Genomic DNA, 20,711 nt, shown 5'->3' on the forward strand with positions numbered 1-20,711 from the left:
AAATGGTAAAAACTCTTACCTCTGTCAGGGCCTTGAGGAAGGACCATCCCCTGCATGCCAGGGAAAAACCCAGCCATGGGTGAGGGAAGCCCACACTTTCTGTCTTCCCCCCTGTACTGCCCCCCAAAATCACGGTGATCCCAAAGCAAACAAGGGCTGTGGAGCAGCCCAAGCCCTTCCTTGCCTGCACAGCAAAGCAGCTGTGCACAGGCTCTGGAGCCCCACCTCTGCTCCCACCATGGGGTTTGTTTGTGTCAGGCTGGCTGCCCCAGCCCCAGCCCAGGGCACGGTGGGTGCTGGGGGCTGTTGGCAGGGCCAGGAGCCCACTCCCATTTCGTACCCACCCCAGCCCATGCCCCAGCCCTGCCAAAAGCAGCTGGGCAGTGACTGAAGAATGCATCTGCCCCAGCAAAGGGGAAGCCTTTAGTTCCCTGCCACACTGGGCAATGCCCAAATCTGGCAGCATTTCCCCAGGTGGAGACTCATCTGCAAATTCCGTGTGGAGTTTGGCTTTGAAGAAAGTGCCAGAATCAAAGTCCATCACCTTCAGCCTCCCGTGGCCAGGCTGGGGAATAGCTTGATGAAGTCATCCTTGATGTCTCCCTCGCTGTCTCCAGCAGCAGCAGCAGCAGCAGAAGCAGCAGCAGCAGCAACATCCCCACCTGGTACAGCTTCTCCAGGGGTCCTTCTCCTTCCCTGCTGGCAGACCAGGCTCTCATGGCTCTGGCCAGGGCCCCAGCTGTCAAGGAACCAGGACAAGAAAAAACAGCTGGGATGGCCGCCACCAGTGCTGGGCAGAGCAGCTCAGCTCCAGCACAAGGGCTGCATGTTCCCATCCCATGAGCCTGGTTCAGTAACACAGGCAGCACAAAAAGCTCTGGGTTCCTTTGTTTCTGACTGCCAAGGCATGTGTGGAGCTGGAACTTACCAGGGCCTTGGATCAAAGTGTGCCTGTGGCTCTCTCCCTTCTTCTATGGCAGAGGAATATCCTGCATCCAAAGATCACAGAACAGGTCTTCTAAGGTGGGTCTGTCCAAGGAGTTCACCGATAAACACCACCTGATCAGATCTTTGCACTCTGGGGAGAGAAAGCAGAAACTGCCGGTCAGCCAGAGAAGGCTCCTGTCTGCTTTGCCTCACTATTCCCGTGCCCAGGCCATGCTGGATGCACTCAGAGCTGGGCCTAAACTTTCCCATCAATTCCCTGTTTTGGAGGAGAGCAGGACATGTGCCACCTCCTCAGCAGCTGCCAGAGTGGGATGCTCACGAGCCCCCTGCTGGCTCCCAGCACTGGGATTCCCCAGTGCCCAGAGAAGAGGATCCACCTTGAGAGAGCCTTTGTGGCAGCAGGAGGTGGCCCCAGCTGAGGTTCCAGCCCCTCCTGAAAGGGTGCTCCCCGCAGACCATCTGGTGCAGCAGGATGCCCAGACACCAGACCGTTGCTGCCTCGCCACGGTACCACCCAAAGTCGTTCCATTCCGGGGGGCTGTAGGACAGTGTTCCTATGGAATACAGATGGAGTTCATCAGGGGGATGCTGCAGCTCCCAGAGCCTGGCCCCAGCATCCCTGCGCCTGTGGGGGCTGCATCAGGGGCACACAGGGTGACCACTGCCCTCTCGCCAGCACCTGGACTTATGCACAAACAGGGTTGGAAAAGAAGCCTCTGGTGTTGGAAGAGCGCAGTCCTGGCTAGGCCCAACCATGACAAGCAAAGGAAAAACCCCCTCTGTGCTGGGGAAAAAACATGCCCTTATCCTCCGTGCCTGCATTGCCCCAAAAATATTATGAAGCCAAGGCAAACAGGGTGAGTGGAGCAGTCCAAGCCCTTCCTCTCGTCTGCACACCAAACCGGCTGGGGCACAGGTTCCCGCCCCTCTCTCTGCTACCCCCACCCATGGGGGTTTTGGTCGGGCTGGCTGCCCCAGCCCAGCCCCAGTCCTGGGCAGAGTGGCTGGCAAAGGCCGCCAGCAGGGCTGGAAGATGGCTGCCCGACGTGAGACTGCGAAGCACCACGAAGAAGTGAAAACTGGGTCGGGTTCTGTAGCAGCCAGGACAGCAGAAGCGTGAAAAAGAAAAGCGGAGAAAAAAGATGCCGAGACCTGCCATGCTCTGGGTGATCGTAAAGGGGAGCCTGGCCGAAACGTGCGGCTGCAGCCTTGAGGAGCTGCAAAAGCACTTATGATTTATAGGTATGGAGAGGCAAGCCGCATATGATCTTTTTATTGCTTTTTTGCAGAAAAGGCAGATTAAAGGGATAGATTTGCAGAAAGAATTACCGGGACTTTTGGCTTATGGTTATGATAGAGGACTTTTTATTAACCCCCATACGGTTCACGAGTTAACGGAGTGGCGTAAATTCGGTGATTTATTATGGGAGGCTACTTTAGATGGTGATAAAACTGCCAAAAAGTGGGGTAAATTATGACGGGTCGTTAACAATGAATTGCTGCAGTTTCAGGCTGAAAAGAAGGCTGCTCAGCAGGCTACTGCCACTCATGACTGTAATAAAGATTTCGACCAAGATAGGGAATTTGATAAGGAGGGGGAATTCCGTTAGCCCCCGCAATGAGGACGGTTTCACTACCTGCCTCACCGCTTCCTTTGGCGAGCCCGGCAAGCCAGGCTACACAGACCGCTTCTAAAACTCCTGCACTCTCTCAGCAACAACAGCCATGGCCGAAACCGCCCAGTCAGTTCCCGAGAAGCAATCAGCCGATCCCTGGGGCGGAAAACGACCTAGCGGCGGCTATCGCGAGGGACCGATGGGAGGTGTGGGCTGCTTTGGTGAGAGAAGCAATGGAAAAAGGAGATCAGGAGGTCATAAGTGTGGCCACTGAGCTGGCTTGCCCAGTTATCTTCAGTCCTCAGGACGGGGGGGGCTTGCAGGCAACCATTACCGCTATTGATTGGAAATTGTTGTCTCAACTGCAATCTACTGTTAGTCAGTTTGGAGTTAAAAGTGAACCAGTTAAACAGATGCTAGATTACATTTTTGATACTAGCCTCCTGCTGATTAATGATTGCCGTGAATTAGCTAAATTGATTTTTACCCAACATCAGCAATTGTTATTTAATGCTCATTGGCAAGCACTAGTTAATGAGTGTGTGGCAGTTCAGAGGCAGCCGGGTGACCCTCCCCATGGTATTACTGTTAATGAGCTTATGGGCCTGGGACCTTCATACCAAGGCACAAGCTCTATTGGGCCAGGAGAAGTGCCGGGAGGCTATGAGATTAGTTAGACTCGCTATAGAAAGGGTAAAGGACCCAGGAGGGGTACCCATGTATTTGGGAATTAAGCAAGGGGCAGAAGAGTCATTTGGGTCATTTATTAATAAGGCTGCTGCTGCAATTGAAAGAGCTGGGGTGCCCGAATATCTTAGGGGGGCATTGCTCAAGGAGTGTGCTCTCCAAAATTGCAATTCTACTACTAGGAGAGTGACTAATACTCTGGGTGCCAACTGGACTATGGAGGAGGCATTAGAAAGGATGGCTTTGGTGCCAACAGGAGCAGAAGCCTTTGTAGTAGATGCAATCAAACAAGTAGGGCTAAACCTACAAGAACAGGCAAAATCCTCGCAAAGTCAGGTGTTAGCTGCTCTTGCACCTCTTCAGATGTCAGCAGCACTGCCTCCGACGGCTAATTGGGGCCAAAAATGCTGCTCGGACACCCACAATACGAGTGCCTGCAAGCAGAGACCAGGAAGTACGAACCGCAGTGACCAGGCACCAACAGAAGTCATCGCTGCAGCATCAGCACCCTCTTCTGTCTCTGACCCGACACCACAGGGAGCCGCTGCGGGGAAAGCGGAACCGCTGCGGTGGGAGTGACCTGCGCCGCCGCGGCTGCAGCGCGGACGGAGCGCACGCCGCATCCAGCGCGGGGGGGTCGCGCCCTCTCCAATACAAGCGGCGGGGGACCGGAGCACTTTTGCAGCGCCAGCGCTTGTCTCTCCGCCCCGCAGCCGGCAAAAGCTACAGTTTGAGACATAACAACCGTATTGGTTGTGACTTTTGTCAGCAAAAAGAGGGGATCTCTGCTGCAATTGGGAAACCAGTGATAATAAACAAACGACGCCAGGTTAAAGGGACTTTTGTTCTTCCTAGCAGAGACTGTGAAACAGGAATCAGCAGTGAATGCGTGGGTCAAATTTCGGCTGATTTTGGCTCAGCATTGGTTGTGCTGTCTTGAGATCACCTGTATTGACAGAGACTTTAAAACATCAGAAGCCCGGACAGCTCAATTGGTAGAACATCAGACTCCAAAATTGTATTTTGGGAAATTTAAAAATGTTAAAGATGTCTGGAAGCGATTGTATGAGTGTGCTTTTTGGTATAAATGCTGCAGCAAATACGTGAGGGGAGTTGTTTTAGCTTAGTATTTTGGAGTCAGGCCTGTAAGTAAGTTGTAGTGGATGCTATATTTTATTTTTATAGTAAGTTTTGTTTGTTGTTGAGTAGTTTGGATTGAATTATCTATTAAGTGCCATTGGATGTTAAATACTGTTGAGGTTTTTTGTTAAATTTTCTGTTAAGATTAAATTATATTAGGTTTAAGTAAAGTTAGATTCTGTTAAGTTTGAATTATATTAGGTTTAAGTTATGTAGAATTTAAAGTCAGTTGATTTTTGTTAAAGTTTTATTAGATTTAAGTGATTTTACATGTAAGTTCTGTTGATTTGTAAATAAGTCTGTTAAGTTTAAATATTTTAAATATTTTAAGTGCTGTTAAGTTTGATTTATGCTAGATGTTTATTTTATGATTTGCATTTGTTGGGACTACCTTATAGAGATACTAAGAGTGCTTATAATGCTTTTACTTATTTTGCTTTGTATCTTTGGTTGTATTTTAGGATATGGTCAGTAGAATGACAGAGAAACCCGGCATACTAACCTCCTTATGATAAAAAGAAAAAAAAAAGTGGGAATATGTTGGAGAATTTTGCTCAGACATGTCTTGAAGGAAAAAAGGCCATGAAAATATACAGCCGATGGAAAAGTAAAAGGCAGCTGTAAGCAGCAATTCCCAAGCCTGCTTCTGTAAATAACTAAGTTCTCAGGCACATTTTTATAAACAGCAGGGTTCTCAGACAGTTTTCTCATAACAGGTGAACATTCTATTGTTGTCTGTTTTGGGAAAGTAAAAAGTGAGTTTTGAGAACCACTCATATCAGGGTGAGAACACAAATCTTGGTTTCAATAAACAAACCACAGGTATTGAAAACAAAAGGAGGGGTTAGAGTTTGCTCTGTGGCCTATGATGAGCTCGGATTTTGCAATATGTACGAGCTTAATTAACACTGTTATAAAAAGTGAATGGTTGAATCAATAAACCGGAGCTCGATGCTGATCAATTAAGATGGGTCGTCTCCCTTCACTTCAATACATGTCCTGCCCTCCTGCTCTGTGCCTAAGGCAGCAGGGATGGGCAGCTCTGGGCACAGTCAGCATGGCCTGGGCACCGCAGGCCTTGGCACAAGGGGACAGGAGCCCTCAGCTGACGGGCGGTTTCTGCTTTCTCTCCTTGCAGCCGGGCTCTGCGGGTGCTGAGGCTGCTCTGGGCTCTGCCAGGGCTCTTCTGGGCTCAGCCCTGGGCCCAGCTGGGCTGGCTCTGCCCTCACATTGCTCTCACAGCTTTGCATCAGACGAGCCCGTTGTAAGCACAGCGCCTGAGCTTTCTGCTTTGGCAGTTGAGTGAGACTCTGCTGCAGGCCCAGAGATTGCAGCTGGGGACACACATCCAACTGACAAGGACCCTAACTCTCCACAGTCCCAGCTGAACACCTGGATCTGTACAGTGTGTTTGTCTGTCCCATTCTTCCTTCTTGATTGGCTGGAATTGTGCAATTGCACTTTCTTCCTCCTCTAGAAGTGCCACGAGTGGGCCAAAGCTGGCTAGTGGGCCGTGCTCCTGAGGCAGTGCAGTCTGGAGCTGGTGGATGGAGAATTGCCCTTCTGCACTGCCAAACCAGAGCAAAAAGCCGTAAGTGGGACTTTGTGTCTCTAAGAAACTCCTGACAGTTTCAAAGGAAATATGCAGCTCATTCCCAGGCTGAGAAGGAAGGTCATCTTCTAAAGGATTTGGGTTTTGACAGAGTTTCCATTTCCAGTCCTGCTTGGAGCTGGAAGGGCAGAAAGCAATTTCCTCTTGCTTCGACCACAATTTAAAATAACAATATTGGAAACAATCCCCAAAAACATTTATAAAGCCTGCTGAGTTCAGTAAGAAGGATCCATGCCATCAGCACATTTACAAAGTAAATTACTGAGTTCTGTTTCAAAAGATCAGTTGCCTCTTAATTAAAAGTTAGAGATTTTTAACTGAACACTTAGGTTTTGTTTTTATCTTTCACATTTTATATAGTTTTTTATTACTTTTTCCTTTTTTGCCCTTTCAATAGAAAACATGTCCTACAGAAGAAATGTCCTTTGCTCCTGGTTCCCGTGTGGAGCAGCTCCCTTCCTGCTGGTTGAGCTGCTCAGGCAGAGCCCGGCAGCTCCTGACCCTGCAGGGCTGAGGCTTTTCCCCGTTGCTGGGGTTTTGTCTGTCCTGTTCTTCCTTCTTGATTGGCTGGAATTGTGCAATTGCACTTTCTTCCTCCTCTAGAAGTGCCACGAGTGGGCCAAAGCTGGCGAGTGGGCCGTGCTCCTGAGGCAGTGCAGTCTGGAGCTGGTGGATGGAGAATTGCCCTTCTGCACTTCCAAACCAGAGCAAAAAGCTGTAAGTGGAACTTTGTGTCTCTAAGAAATCCCTGACAGTTTGAAAGGGAATATGCAGCTCATTCGCAGGGTGAGAGGGAAGGTCATCTTGTAAAGGATTTGGGCTTTGACAGAGTTTCCATTTCCAGTCCTGCTTGGAGCTGGAAGGGCAGAAAGCAATTTCCTCTTGCTTCGACCACAATTTAAAATAACAATATTGGAAACAATCCCCAAAAACTTTTTATAAAGCCTGCTGATGTCAGTAAGATGGATCCATGCCATCAGCACCTTTACAAAATAAATAACTGAGTTCTGTTTCAAAAGATCAGTTACCTCTTAATTCAAAGTTAGAGAAGATTTTTCACTGCACACTTGGGTTTTGTTTTTATCTTTCACATTTTATATAGTTTTTTATTACTTTTTCCTTTTTTGCCCTTTCAATAGAAAACATGTCCTACAGAAGAAATGTCCTTTGCTCCTGGTTCCCATGTGGAGCAACTCCCTTCCTGCTGGTTGAGCTGCTCAGGCAGAGCCCGGCAGCTCCTGGCCCTGCAGGGCTGAGGCTTTTCCCCGTTGCTGGGCACAGACTGATGGAGCAGCACTGCTGAACACGGGCACACACAGAGGGACCAGCAGCAGCTGCCTTTGGCCAGACTGGCAGGATCTGATCCCTGACTCTGGGCCAGGGCTGCACAAATGACCCCACAGCAGCAGCAGCAGCAGCAGCAGCACATGGAGCTGACTTTGAGCACAGCCCCTGCCCCTCTTCCCTCCCGTGTGCAGCGGTGTCACAGCAGCCTGAGGCACCTGGGAGCCCCCAGTGCCAGCAGGGACTGGAGATGGCAGCCCTGGGCTGCTGGAGGCTGTGCAAGGAATGGAACTGGGCACTCCCTGTCCATGGGGAGCTTCCAGATGGAAAAAGCTGCTGTGCCCAGGCAGCTGCAAGGGCACAGAAAGGAGGCTCTGGATCACTGGATCTGTGCCCGTGCCACAGTCCTGGGCAGAAGCCAGCGAGCCCTGGGGGAACAGAGGGCACAGCACGAGGGACAGAACCAAGCAAGGGCAGAGACTGGAGAGAGCCAGACCCAGGAGCAGGAACAGCTGCTCCATTGCACTCTTGGAGAAAGCTCTTGGCTGGTTCAAAGCGCTGAAAGGTGTGAAGGGCAGAGAGGAGGCCACAGCAAACAATGCTCCTGTTTGCACAGCCTCCCCTCTCCGTGTCCCAGAAGGAATTGCATGGACTGTGTTCTTCTCTCCGAGTCGTCTTGTTCAGCATGAGCAGCTCAGCACCAGGAGCTGAAGGAGCTGAAGCCTCAGGCCACAGGAGCTGGGCAAGAGGAGACTTTTGGAGCATAGGATGCTGCTAAAATAGGCCCAGCTGAATGCAGTGGATACAATAATGGAATCACAGAATCCTTTCTGTTGGAAAAGCCCTCTGAGCTCAGCCAGTGCAGTCGGTCACCCAGCAGTGCCAAGCCCAGCACTAAACCACGTCCCTGAAGTGCCAAGGCCTGGACACCAGCCTGAGTGAGGCCTGGACAGCAGGCCCTGAACCAAAGGTGGCCTCTGGATGAACCTTCCAAGCAAAGGTTATCTTTATATTTGCTCCCTAATGAAATATGCATGGTCATTAGCACTGAGATAGATGTAGCCGCTCATTTTTGAATCACGTATTGACCTTTGTGTATTTAGAAGCCAGACAAAGCCATGAAATCTGACATCTGGCCTTGTTTGGGGCTCTATGGTCAAAGTCACCTCCCTTGGTTCCTCCTTGAGCCCTGGCCAGGCTCTGGGAGGGACCCAAGTGGAGGATGAAAGCAGATTTTGCCACACTAGCAGTGCTGTCAGTTTGTTCATTCAGCACTGTCAGAGCTGGGCCCTCTCCCAGCAGGGTTGGAGCCTCACCTGGGGCTGGAGGCACCTGCAGGAATTCCCAGTGCCCAGGAGTGGCTCTGCAGCCCTTGGCTGTAACAGCTTCCCCAGCTGCTGTGTGGGTCTGGGGGATGGTAAAGGCTGAGGGTAAATGCTGCTGGATCTTTCTTAATCACTGCTGCAATCTTTGGTGGGGATGGTTGGGTGCATTGCTGAGCTGCTCCTTTTGTGATTCTTTGCTGCTCTGAGCTGCAGGAAATGACACTGATTCCTTCAGTTGGTGTCTGTGTCCGTGGTGCTGACCGTGCCCACTGGTAAAGCAAAACTGGCACAGTCTGTCCAGATGCACACAAAATGTCACTTGTTCAGTGTAAATGTGAGGAATCAGTGCCATCAGAAATTCCCAGCTGGGAAACCCTTCCCTGGAGTTCCCTGGCTCTGGAGAGGGCTGAGCTCGGAGCCCCGTGTGAGCAGTGGGGCAGTCGGGTAAAAGAAGCTGCACCCCTGGATGTCTTCAAATGCATCCAAAAATTGCAAATGGAAAAGGAAAAGACCTTGTGGGTTTGGGCAGACAAAGATGAATTTGTTGAGAGTACATAGGAAACAGCAACTTCAGATGGAACAGTTATTGTTGGAATGCTCCCACATGGAGCAATAGAAGAAGGTTTTAATCTTGAGCTGATATGCATTTGTACAAGTGAAATATTGATATCATAAATATCTATATAGATAATTATAGTATAATAAGACGTATATATATATAATTCATATATATATTAATATAATAATATATTAATATATATATGTATATATGCCTATATCTATCTATTTCTATATCACTATCTACATATAAAATAATAATGATGTGAAACAGTGCTGACAATGCTAATTTGGTAGCTTTGGCTGCTCAGGAATGTAACACTAAATACCCTGCAGAACAGGATTGGCCAGGACCCTAATGTCAGTGGTCAGCTTTGTGAGATTGTATACAATGAAAAAGGGAGGAAGCGAGGAAATTGGCGATTTTTACAGGGTGTGCTGATACTGTGATGCAGAGTGCTTTGTCTGTTCCTGTGAAAAATACAGTGATTAAGCCTGCAGAGTTTTTCATGTACCAGACTATGCACAAGCTGCAGGATTGGTTGAAAGGGTGAAGGGGTTTTTAAAAGAGCAGTTGAAAAAATGAGGAGATGGGAACCTTTGCCCATGGAGAACCCATCTCCCAGATGTGCTCCAAGCCCTTAGCAATGGCACACTGGAAAAATGGAACCCACTGGCTGTGCACGGCTGCCCCCAGTTTGCAAATCCAACCATGGGCAGTGAGACTTGGGCTGCCTGGGAAATTGTTCTGGCTCTGATGGCCCCTGGCAGGGCCAGCCCAGAGGCTGCAGGGCTGGGCCTTCATGCATTGTAATTAATGTGGAGAAATTTGAAGCAAATGAGACCTATCAGTTCTGAAACAGGAATTCAGATTCCTCCAGGACACTTTGCCTTGGTAACTGCTCCCTTGGAGCTTGGCCTTGCAAAGTGTTCCTGTCATGGCAGGAGGAATTGATGCAGAATATCACGGAGAAATTACAGTACTTCTGTTAAACAATAATGAACAAGATTGGATTATTCAACCCCATGACAGGGTAGCACCATTATTGATCTTGCAATTTTAAGAATGATTCTGCAAAAAGGAGATCCACCTCCAGTCACCACTGTTTGTGGAGATAAAGGGTTTGGATCCAGCAGCCCTAATAATGCAGCCAAAGTGTGGGTCCGGAGGCCAAAATGCCCTCCCAAGGCAGCTGAAGGAGCAGCTCCTAGGAAAGACAACTCCGAGTCCTGAAACCTGGGAAGGAACAATAGGAATTTGTCCCTGCAGCCTTGTGTGAGAACAAGGAGATCTGGCAGGATATTGTTTTACACATCCTGCCAGACCAAAAGTCCCTGTTTGCCTCAAGGGCCCCTTTGGGAAATGCTCCGATCCACGGGCTCCATGTGAAGGCTGCTGTGACATTGAGGGACTTGCACAGGAATTCCATCCAGGAGCCTGGGTGCCCCTCAGGGACTGGGACCCGGCCCCTTCCAGCCAGAGGGGAAAGGGCCCCCCAAGCCTTGCTAGCCACAGACAGCATGGTAAAGCTGAACAGCAGAGGGCCTTGGGGCATTAGTCTGGAATTAAAAAGGTGTCAGCTCCATGCACAACAGAATTCTTGTTCCTAATTGGAATGAGATTGAGAAAAAAGGATGAAGAACAGTGTCACTAAAGTACTACTGATGTCTGTAAGGTGTACCTTGACAGTCAGCCAGAATCTTTGTCTGCTGTGGAAGGGGCTAGCAGCGGGCCTGTTAGCTAAAGGAGCGAGAAGTAAGAAGAAGAAGAAGCTGATAAGAAGCTTTCTCCAAGGCCGTAACCAAGGAGATCGAGAGAAGGAAGATAAGAGCATTCCGCAGCTGGATGAAGTGTTTTTAGAAAGTTAGGTGGAGTCAGAGTAACTTTTCACCAATGGCATGGTATTGAATTATTGTGGCCAAGTAGCTAAGGTAGAAGAAGGGTAAACAACTGGAAAGTGTATAAAAGATCAGCCATTTTCATTAATAAACTGTTGCCAAGTGTTACCAACTGAGACTGCTTGTGGTCTCTGCTTTATGTCATGACCGCCTCGACTGCGACATTCTGGTGACCGCCAACGTGATAAGAACATAGTCGGTGGGGGCCCATACGGGGTCCTAGCAATTGGCAACCGTGACCCACTGGGACATAGTGGGGGAGGCGGCGTTGGTGCAGCTGAGAGTGGCAGGTGGAAGCCACAGGGAGGTCCGGACCTGATTCCCTCCAATCAAGACACCTGGAAGTAGGTGAGCCACCAACTAGTAATAATGGGACAAAATTTATCTAAAGAGGAAGAAAGTGTTCTGTCTACATGGAAAGTTTTGTTAAGAAATAAGGGAATTAATACGTCAGACTATGAGCTTCGTAATATATTGCTGTGGGCTAAATCACAGAATCTTGGCACTGATCCCGACACAGCATTTAGTGTTAAGGCATGGAAGAAAGTCGGGGACAGACTTTGGCAAGTTATTTGAGCGGGAGATAAAAAAGCTGTTGATTTAGCAGTAACCTGGAACTCGCTCTTTGAGGCTTTAAAACAATGGAAAGTAGAGAGAGAAACGGAGCAAGATGCGGATGAAGAGTCGGGGCTGATAACAGAATCTGATGGGGGGGCTGAGGCAGAGAGGGCCTCTGAGGTAGAAGGGGGCTCTGATGGGGAACTTGGTGAAGAAAGTTCAGATGCCATGGGAGTTACCTGGCGCGCTGCCAGAGCTTCTGGGCTGGGTGCCAAAGCTTCTGGGAAAGCTGCCAAAGCTTCTGGGAAAGCTGCCAAGGCTTCTGGGAAAGCTGCCAAAACTTCTGGGCAACCTGCCCTAGCCTCTTCTTATCAGACCCCTAAGCCTCCTTATCTCACACCTGCGCAGCAGCTCGCGATGGTGCCTGTACATACTACACCGCTACGCCAGTTAGCTGAAATGTCTCTAGCAGAGAGAAAAGCCCAGCCATCTGCCCCCCCGCTTCCCTCCTCTCTGGTCCAGCCGTCTGCCTCCCCGCTCCCCTCTGAGATGCTTGAACAACCTGCAAGGCCGTATCCTCCTCTATGTGACAGTGACAGCAACAGTGAATTAACTGATGAGTCTCCCGCAGTAACACCTGTGTTGGGGCAAGGAGCTCTGGTCCCTTCATCTTCTAAGAGCTCTAGCCTTACTGCCCCATGGACTTTGCCTCCATGCCAAGTCACTGTGCTTCCTCGACACCCTCAGGAGTTTTGGGAATTTGTTAGGAGGAAAGCAGATGAAGAAAAGAATTGGGACATCATAGAAAGGTTAGGTGCTCCAAGAGTACCTCAGGAGAACAGTGCCAATGCAAATGTTGCTTGTGATAACCCTATGGCTTTTCCAGTTTTCAAAGCAGCTCCTGGAACAGGACAGAACGACAGTCATCATGTCTTCGCCTGGAGGGTTGGGCAAGACCTCCAATCGAAAGTAGCTCAGTATGGTATTAATTCCTCAGAGGTAATGCAATTAATACGTGTGATTAACACAGATTTGCTTGCACCTTATGACATCACTCATCTTGCTAAAATTCTATTCCAGCCAGTACAATATGGTGTATTTCAAGAAACTTGGAGGAGAGTGGCTGAGCGCACTGCTTTAACAAATATGCAGTTGCCTCAACCCGACCCTTGTCATGCTGTGGGTGGTGCTACAACAGGTGGCCTGTCAGCCATTGTAATTAATGTGAAAAATCCTGAGGGCCAACAAGCTAACATCAGACCCTATGTTGCCGATGCTCCTCAAAGTTTGTGGGGACGAGATTGTTTATCTCAATGGGGTGTCAAAATTACTACGGATTTTTAATGGGGGCCACTGTGTTGCAGGGCAATGAACGTCCAGTTGTACCCCTGACATGGTTGACAGATAAGCCTGTCCGGGTTCGCCAGTGGCCCCTGACTACTGAAAAGCTTACTGCCCTGCAAGAGTTAGTTACAGAACAATTGCAAGCCGGACACATTGAGGAATCATTCAGTTCCTGGAACACCCCTGTTTTTGTAAAAAAAAAGAAATCAGGAAAATGGAGACTTTTACATGATTTATGGCAGATAAATGCTGTAATGGCAACAATGGGAGCTTTGCAACCAGGCCTTCCTACACCCACGATGATTCCACAGGAATGGCAAATAGTTGTCGTTGATCTAAAAGATTGTTTCTTCACTATTCCATTGGCTGAGCAGGACAAAGAAAAATTTGCTTTTACAGTGCCTTCTATAAATCATGCTGAACCTGATAAAAGATATCAATGGAAGGTACTCCCAAAAGGCATGAAAAATTCGCCAACTATTTGTCAATGGTTTGTGGCACAGGCCTTGTCAAAAGTGTGGGAGCAATTTAAAAACTGCTACTGCTATCATTACATGGACGATATCTTGTTGGCATCTGACAACAAACAGCAGTTGTCAGCTCTTAGACAATGTGCTGTGACAAATTTGAAAGCCTTTGGTTTGATCATTGCTCCAGAGAAAGTGCAGGAACACATGCCTTGGAAATACCTAGGTATGTTGGTGACCAACACTCAAGTTATGCCTCAACCTGTAAAGTTAGACATTGATGTTAAAACTGCTACTGATGTACAGAAATTGGTTGGTTAGATTCGATCATATTTAGGCATAACTAATCATCAGATGCAGCCATTGTTTGATTTGCTTTCAGGCATCGCTTCCTCCACTGATGAGAGGCAATTGACCTCAGCGGCAAAAAAGACTCTAGAAGAAGTTGAATTAGCCCTAGCACACAAATTTGTTAAAAGGATAGATCCCTCTGTTGGTGTTCAATTGTTTATTTTGAAAGACCATGAAATACCATGTGGAATACTGTGTCAATGGAATGATAATTGGGAAGATCAGTTGCATATTCTGGAATGGATATTTTTATCTTTCAGATCTCGGAAAACAGCTCCAGGACTTTATGAGCTTTTTGCAGATATTATCATCAAGGGTCGCAGGCGTTGTCATGAGATTTTGGGACAGGACCCTGTGACCATTGTACAACAGTGGTATTTCAAATGGTACCTGTACAACAGTGGTATTTCAAATGGTGCTTTCAAAATAATCATGAATTGCAATCTGCCTTATCTTGTTTTACAGGCCAAATCTCGTATCATTTGCCTTCTCATCCTGTTCTAACACTGGCTAAAGAGATCCCTTTTGAAGGCAAGCAAATTTGTTCTCCTGTTCCAGTGGAAGGTATAACAGTTTTTACAGATGGGTCCGGGAAAACCGGAAAAGCAGCTGTGGCTTGGAGAAAGGATGATCACTGGGAATATCAGACAGTGATTCAACAGGGATCTCCTCAACTGATTGAACTTTCTGCTGTTCTTTTGGCTTTTGCTTTGTTTCCTGGTTCTGTAAACATAGTTACTGATTCAGTTTATGTTGCCAATTTGGTTAAGCATTTAGATCAAGCAGTGTTGTATAATATTCAAGAGAAACCATTGTTTACCATATTAGTGATGTTGTGGACAGTTATTGGTGCTCGAAAACATTCTTACTTTATCATGCACATTCGCAGCCATACATCATTACCAGGATTTTTTGCTGAAGCCAATGCCTATGTAGACTCTTTAGTAGCTGCTGCTGCAATCAAAACTGTACCCAATGTGTTGCAGCAGGCAATTTTATCCCATCAATTTTTTCATCAGTGCTCAAGCTTTACAGCAGCAATTCAAATTGTCTACTGCTGAAGCAAAATCTATTCTTTCCTCTTGTCCCGACTGTCATATGACTCATGTTACTCAGTATTATGGTACCAACCCTAGAGGTCTTTCTGTGTTAGAAGAATGGCAAACTGATGTTACAAAAATGCCAGAATTTGGTCACTTTAGGTATGTTCATGTTACAGTTGATACTTTTTCTCATGCAATGGTTGCTTCAGCATTCACAGGAGAAAAAACTCAAGATGCTATTCGTCATTTTTATCATGCCTTTTCTATTCTAGGTGTTCCGAGTCATGTAAAAACAGATAACGGCCCAGCATATGCTTCGCAGAAAATGCAAGCATTCTTTCGTGCTTGGGGCATTGAGCATTCAACAGGTATTCCACATGTCTCCACGGGCCAAGCAATTATTGAAAGAGCTCACGGACTTCTTAAACGTCAGGTTCAAAAACAAAAAGGGGGAATGCAACAGGAGCCACCTCAAGTGAGATTAGATAAAGCTGTTTATGTGTTAAACTTCTTATGTCCCCTAACTGACTCACAGTTATCTCCAATCTTTTGCCATTTTTCTTCTTTGAATTCTAAGCAACCAAATTTCCATAGAAATGTCAAGGTATGGGTCAAGGATTTGATCACTGGTATATGGTCTGGTCCAGTGGAACTGATAACCTGGGGAAGGGGTTATGCTTGTGTTTTGACAGATAATGGTCCTCGATGGGTTCCTGCTCGCTGTGTCAAACCTTACCGAGACTGTGCGGGAAAGGACAGGATCGATGGTTCCACAGCTGAAGCAGAACGTGCGGATGACACTGGCTAAGACCATATATCGGTATTTGAAGATGGATGAAGGACAGGAACAATTGTATTAAGAGTGGGAATTTTGTTGATGGTTGTGATTGTGATTTTGTGTGTCCCCTGTCTGCTTGGGTTTTTGCAAAGGGCCCTGCAAAAATCCATAGCAGCTGTATTTACAGTTCAAAAACAAAAAGGGGGAATTGTGGAAGGGGCTAGCAGTGGGCCTGTTAGCTAAAGGAGCGAGAAGTAAGAAGAAGAAGAAGCTGATAAGGAGCTTTCTCCAAGGCCGTAACCAAGGAGATCGAGAGAAGGAAGATAAGAGCATTCCGCAGCTGGATGAAGTGTTTTTAGAAAGTTAGGTGGAGTCAGAGTAACTTTTCACCAATGGCATGGTATTGAATTATTGTGGCCAAGTAGCTAAGGTAGAAGAAGGGTAAACAACTGGAAAGTGTATAAAAGATCAGCCATTTTCATTAATAAACTGTTGCCAAGTGTTACCAACTGAGACTGCTTGTGGTCTCTGCTTTATGTCATGACCGCCTCAACTGCGACAGTCTGCCACAAACACCTATAGTGTTTCACCAAGGGGTTAGTCATCCAAATGTAATGATAGGTTATGATGGATTTCTGAGCTTCTTTTGTAATTCTTTGCTAATGATGATGTGCTTTGCTTAGCTTATCCTTTTGTAATTCTTTGCAGCTGTGCATGATATAAATGACTGTGGTGGTTTGACCAGGAAGAAGTGGGAATTCTGGGAAGCTGTGGTCAAACCAATGAAGGTTTTGAGTTTGAGACTGGCACCTGGTGTAGCCAGTGGGGTTTGGACACACCTCCGAGAATACACAGGGGTTAAAAGCAGGGCTCTGGCCCTGGGAGGTTCTCTTGGGACGTCGCGGCGAAGAGGTCAGATCTCCCCCCCCCCCGTCCAGCCGCTGCTGCTGGGCAGGGGAGGGGCAGCCACGTGGTAGGCCCTGGGCCTGGACAGAGATGGGAGGTGAGGAGGCCTTCGAGGATGGAAGGGTGGAAGACCCCAGGGAGTCAGCCCTCGGGCAGCCATTTCCCCCCCCCCCCCCCACCCCCCAGGAGAGAGAGAGAGAGAGCCGGCGACACCGAATGTGATAGCAGCCGGCCCAGGAGGATAAGGGGGGGAAGAGTGCCCGGCCGGAGCGGCAGCGTGTGGGCAGCGTGTGTGGGAGTGCCGCAGCTCCAGGACAGAGACTGTTTTAACCCCTTTCTTTCATGATTGGGGCCTTGCAAAAAATGCTAATCCTCCTCGAAGCTGAATAAGAAGGGAGATAAGAGATGAGATGAGACAAGAACCTGGCCCGAAGAACGTGGAGATGATTGAATGGGGAGAGATGATTTGGAGTGGCCTTTTGGCTGGACTTTTCTTGTGGCCATGGACTCAGTTGTTCCTGTGACACAGAGACTGCACTTAGGGGGAAGCAGTGGCTCAGAACCAGGAGGGTTCATCGTGAGGACCCCCCGGCCCCAGGGGGTTGGAAAAATATGGGGGGGACAGATGTCCCAAAGCAGAGACTGTGCCTTTTTGGAGTGAGACAAGGCATCCTTGAAAGACAACCCTAAAAGCAGCTCTGGTCCATGCGCGGTGGTGAGAGCACTGGGCATGGAAGGAAGATGTCACAAGCGGCAAAAGGACTTTTTTTCCGGGCGGTGCCGAAGTGACAGGGAAGCACACGAGGTTTCAGTGTGTTTCCAGGGGAAGCCTATGGAACAAGAAGGACTCCTTTCCTCTTCATGAACTGCAGTTTGAGTATACTAAAGTGTGGTGCCAAGGCTGGGCAGTTGGTGATTTGGGAGAATGTATCGGACTGAGAAGTCAGGTAGTGGGGAGGAGGAAAGTGGTTTTTTTGTAAGGTCTTCAATTTTTTTCTTTTCCTTATAGTTTTTCCCTATTTTCCTGTAGTTTAGGTAATAAAGTGTTCTTTATGTTTAAGCTAAAGCCTGTTTTGCTTATTCCTGGTCACATCTCACAGCAGACACCAGGGTGAGGGCATTTTCATGGGGGGCACTGGCTCTGTGCCAGGCTCAAACCATGACAATGACACAGTTCCTTAAGTTGGTGTCTGTGTCTTTGGCAGTGACCCTGCCCACTGGTGAAACAGGGCCCCCTCTTGCCTAAGTGTTCCCTGGGAAGGCAAAAGTCCTCCCTCTAAAATTCCCCCCTTCCTCCCTGTTCCCCCCTTCATACCCTGAGCATGATGTGCTCTGGTCTGGTGTATGCCCGGGCTCAGCTGGGGTCCCCTGTCCTGGCTGTGTCCCCTGCCCAGCTCCCCCGCAGCCCCAGCCCCTCCCCAGCATGGCTGACGAGGGGCAGGGACAGGCCTTGGCTGTGCTGCAGCTCAGCAAGAACAAAACCATCTCTGCGTGCTCAGCCCTGTGCTCAGCACCCGGCCCAGCAGTGTCTCAGTGCCAGGGGCTGTGCCCTCAGTCCCTGCCAGGGGTTTCCATGGCAACTGCCAGGCCAGGTGACCCAGGTGTCCCCCCAGTGCCGGTTGCCATGGAAACAGTGACCAGCCCTGCCCCTTTCTGTCTGGCTGGCCTGGCCTTTGGCCCTGGCAGTGCCGGTGGCTGCTGGTTAATGGTGCCTGAGCGGCCAGCGCGGCACAGGGCAGGTGGCCATGGCACAGCCGCCAGCAAGGGATCCCCTCTGGCTCTGGGCACTGACACCAGCCCTGAGCAAGGGGCCAGGGCAGCTTTCCATGGCCACCAACCATCACAACGGCTCCGGGCATTGGTTGCCATGGCACCAAACCAAGGAACGGGTCCCCTCGCTGTTGCCATGGCACCTGGTGGCACCAAGGAGTGTCACTGCAATTATACCTGGAACAGCCCTGGCACCGCCTTGTCCTGATGGTTGCCATGGCAGCTGAGGGCAAACAGCAGCTGGGGCTCTGCAAGGGCCCTGGGGCAGATGGGAAGGAGCAGCAGAGCAGGGGCTGATCCATCCCCAGTGCACTGCACAGCCCAGGGCAGCGTCCCAGAGCGTCCTCATGGAGCTGCCAACAACATCCCCCCTCTGCAGCCCTGGCCTCTCCCCCAGCTCACACAGGTGCCTCATCCTTGCAGGCACAGACACGGCAGCACTGGCTCAGCAGCCCCTGTTGCATTGCACACAGCAGGGGGAGCACCCCCATGCTGTTGGTGTGGGGACATGAACCTGAGGGAGCACAAATGCCATCAGCCCCTGGGGCCAGCAAGGGCTGGGGGACACCAGGGAAACCACTCAGCTTTGTCCTGGCCTCTGCACTCAGCCAGAAAGTTTGTTCCCATCAGCTGGGAGTTTCCTGTCCCACTGCAGAGGCTGTTGCTCAGAGCCAGGGCTACCTGGCAGGCACCCCCAAACTGCCATGAGCATTTCCTGGGATTCACCTTTGCTTTCTTTCCTCGTCCTGAAACAAATGTCTTCCCATTGCCCACTCCTGTTCCCTCCCCTGCAAACAGCCCATCCCTGTTTGCCCTTTTTTCTCTGGCCCCACTCCCCATTGCAGTTCCTGACCTGGCACCATGGGAACGTCCCTTGGGGAGCAGGATCATCCTACAAGTGCTGCAGGAATTGTCTGCAGGCTCCTGCAGTGCCTGGTGCTGCTCCCTTGCCAGAGGCACCCCAGGCCAAGGGGGCACATCTGGGCTGCTATGTCTGGCTCTGGGGCTCCCTGTTCTGGGCAGTGAGGAGGAGCTGCAGAGGCTCAGCAGGACTGACAGGATGGGCTTTGGGCCTGGCAGGAGAAGCTGAGGTACCTGGGCTGCTGGAGCTCCTGAAGAGGAGGCCCAGAGCTCATCCTGCAACTGCTTCAAGGGTTCTTTGAGAGAATCCCAGAATCAGCAAGGTTGGAACAGGCCATGGAGATCATTGAGTCCACCCTGTGCCCTGACACTGCCTTGTTTCCCCTGGGCCTCCTCCAGGATAAACAACCCCAGCTCCCTCAGCCACTCGTCAAAGCTCTTGTGCTCCCTCCCCAGCCTTGTTGCCCTTCTCTGGACATGCTCCAGCCCCTCCTTGTCCTTCCTGGGGCCCCAGAACTGGACACAGCACTTGAGGTGCTGCCCAAGCAGTGCTGAGCACAGGGGAAGAATCACTGCCCTGCTCCTGCTGGCCACATCATTCCTGATCCAGGCCAGGAGCCATTGGCCCTCTTGGCCAGCTGGGCACACTGCTGGCTCATGTCCAGTCTGCTGTCCATCAGTCCCTGCAGGTCCCTTTCTGCCTGGCTGCTCTCCAGCCACTCTGTCCCCAGCCTGTAGAGCCGCAGGGGTTGTTGTGGACAAAGTGCAGGACCCGGCACTTGGACTTGTTAAACCTTACCTTGTTGGATCTGGGCCCTCTGCAGAGCCCTCCTACCCTCCAGCAGATCCACACTCACACCCAGCTTGGTGTCATCTGCAAATTTGGTGATTTTCTATTCTTTTTCACACATGTGATAATCATGTCTCCAAAATCATTAACATATTTCCCCTCCCCCTAACCCATGTGTTCTTCTGTCCTGGGGTTCTCTCTGTTGGTCCCGGATGGTCGTTGGTCCCAATGTTCCTGTGGGCCTGGCTGGGCTGGCAGGACACTGATGGTGGTGATTTTCCAGTTCCCCTTCTCACACAATGGGCATTGTGTGGTTTCCACAGGCCTGGAGTTGTGGAGAACAAGCTCCAGGTGTGAGCTCTGCTGGTGGAGACAATTTATTATCTGGTAACATGAGGTCATAGAGTGGGCTATGACATCCCAGAGTGAGTTATGTGAGGTCATTGAGCAGCTATTACATCATAGGCCATATCTGTGACATCAGAGGTCCAGCTATGATATCACAGGGCAGACTATGACATCACAGACTCTGGTGTGAAATCAGAGACCAGCTGAGTGACATTAGAGACTGGGCTGTGACATCACAGAGCAGGCTGTGACATCCTAGAGGGGCTGTGTGACATCCCAACAGGGCTGTGTCAGGTCACTGGGTTGGTCACTCTGCCCCAGCTCTCCCTCACAGTTTCTCCCAACAAGTCCAATGCTGATCATGCCCAGCAGGGTCCCTGTTCCCCAGGATCCCCCCGGCCCACCTGGAGCCACAGCCTCCACCAA

At 49.6% G+C, this 20,711-nt stretch overlaps 1 pseudogene; it reads left to right on the forward strand.

Annotated features, from left to right (window-relative positions):
* The window catches only part of LOC135460817 (uncharacterized), a 72,807-nt pseudogene that overhangs the window by 23,800 nt on the left and 28,296 nt on the right, over window positions 1–20,711 (forward strand).

This window comes from Zonotrichia leucophrys, unplaced genomic scaffold (genome assembly GCF_028769735.1).
Source record: "Zonotrichia leucophrys gambelii isolate GWCS_2022_RI unplaced genomic scaffold, RI_Zleu_2.0 Scaffold_105_152488, whole genome shotgun sequence".
NCBI classification, from domain to species: Eukaryota; Metazoa; Chordata; class Aves; order Passeriformes; family Passerellidae; genus Zonotrichia; species Zonotrichia leucophrys.